The following is a 2,473-nucleotide window of genomic DNA, read 5'->3' on the forward strand; positions in this document are numbered from 1 at the left end:
ATACAGGATTTGCGTGAACAACTTGAGAATACTCAAAGAGAAAGGGAGGAATGGCGCAAGCAGGCTGAGAACACTCAAAGAGAACTGCTGGAATCCCACGAACAGGAGGAAAGAGAACTGAAGGAATCCCACAAACGGGAGGAAGGTAATCAAAGAGTAATTCACGAATTGAGAGACCAAGTAAAGAATACACAAAGATCACTAAAGGCATTCATGGAATCCATTAACAAAGAGCTGAAGGAAGTCAGGGAGACCACAAAGGGAAAGCTTAATGGAACCCAACAGAAGGAAAGGGAGTCCAAAGAAACCATAACCAATCAACTAAGTGATTTGAGAACAAACACTGAAAACCAAATTAAGGAAGTAAAGAAATTCATACAAGACCTAAAACAGAGCTTCAACAAAGAACTTGAAGCCATCAAAGCTGACCAATTAGAAGGAAAAGAGATATAAAACAAATTTGAGAGCCTTGACAGCATGTTAGACCATGCAGAGGATCGAATCTCAGGGATTGAAGACAGCCTAGATATTATAGAGAAAGAACATACAACCATCCAAGACAAGTCCAAGAAATATGATAGATATATCCAACACATGGAAGACATCATAAAAAGGCCTAATCTAAGGATAATGGGTATAAAGGAGCACCTAGAAACAGAAGTTAATGGTCTAGGAAATTTGTTTAACAGGATCCTAGCAGAGAACTTCCCAAACATACAAAAAGATAGGCCTATTCAGATACAAGAAGCTTTTAGAACCCCAAATAGACCAGACCAGAATAGGACATCCCACTGTCACATTATAATCCACACAGGATCAACTCAGACCAAGGAAAAGATCCTTAAAGCTGTCAAGGAGAAAAGGTTAAACACCTATAAAGGGAAACCAATTAGAATCACCTCAGATTTCTCAGCAGAGACAATCAAAGCAAGAAGAGCCTGGAATGATGTATGCCATGCCCTAAAAACAAACAACTATCAACCAAGAATACTGTACCCAGCTAAACTCTCCTTCATAACTGAAGGCCAAATAAAAACCTTCCATAGCAAAGAAAAATTGAAACAATACATCTGCACCAAACCAGCCCTAAAAAAGATTCTTAAAGATGTCCTACACATAGAATACCAACAAGACCGCAACAAAGGCCAAGAAACTGCACCCAAACTGAGAATCCAAGAACAATTGGAAGAACCCAGTTTTCGCAGCCCCCAAGAAGGTGGATAACATGGCAGGAACTACCAAATACCTCTCAGTCCTATCTCTTAACGTTAATGGACTGAACTCTCCAATTAAGCAACATAGACTGTCTAGTTGGATTAAAAAACAAGACCCTTCTATCTGCTGCCTGCAGGAGTCACATCTTGCCTGTAAAAACTAAACATTTTCAATGTTAAAGGCTGGAACAAAATGTACCCAGCAAACGGCCCCCATAAAGAGGCGGGAGTTGCAATCCTAATATCAGATAAAATAGACTTCAAATTAAAATTCGTGAGAAGAGATAAAGAAGGTCGCTACATACTAATTAAAGGATATCTCCTTCAGGAGGATATTACAATTCTAAATATCTATTCACCAAACATTGGAGCACCCAAATTTATCAAAGAAACACTACTTTCCCTCAAATCCCATATAGATCCAAAGACATTAATTGTTGGGGATTTTAACACACCACTATCCCCACTAAATAGATCAACTCGGCAAAAACTCAATAGAGAAACTGCAGATCTAAACAGCTGCATAGATGAACTAGACTTAACAGATATATACCGAACATTTCACCCAGCAGCATCAGAATACACATTTTTCTCAGCAGCACATGGAACGTTTTCTAAAATAGACCACAATTTAGGCCACAAAGCAAACTTGTCTAAATTCAGAAACATTGAAGTTATACCTTGCATCCTCTCTGACCACAAGGGAAAAAAATTAGAACTCAACACCAAAAACCACCAAAGAAAGTCCGGTATCACATGGACGCTGAACAACACAATGCTGAATCATGAGTCGGTCATGGAAGAGATTAGAAAGGAAATTCAAATATTCATGCTATTCAACAAAAATGAACACACAAATTACCAGCTCCTCTGGGACACAGCAAAGGCAGTACTCAGAGGCAAGTTTATAGCTCTGAACTCCTACATCAACAAATTGGAGAGATCGGAAACTAGCAATTTAATGACACATCTAAACCTCCTTGAAAATGAGCAGCAAGATAAACCCCAATCCAGTAGATGGAAAGAAATAATCAAAATTAAATCAGAATTAAATGAATTAGAATCCAAAAAAACTATAGAAAGAATCAACAAAACAAAGAGTTGGTTCTTTGAAAAACTTAACAAAATTGACAGAGCCTTAGCAAATCTTATCAGAAAAAGAAGAGAACACACCCAAATTAATAAACTCAGAAATGAGAATGGAAGCATCACCACGGAAACAACCAAGAATCAGAACATTATGAGGGAATAATTCTCAA

This window comes from Dipodomys merriami, unplaced genomic scaffold (genome assembly GCF_024711535.1).
Source record: "Dipodomys merriami isolate MVZ:Mamm:240054 unplaced genomic scaffold, mDipMer1.0.p SCAF_426, whole genome shotgun sequence".
NCBI classification, from domain to species: domain Eukaryota; kingdom Metazoa; phylum Chordata; class Mammalia; order Rodentia; family Heteromyidae; genus Dipodomys; species Dipodomys merriami.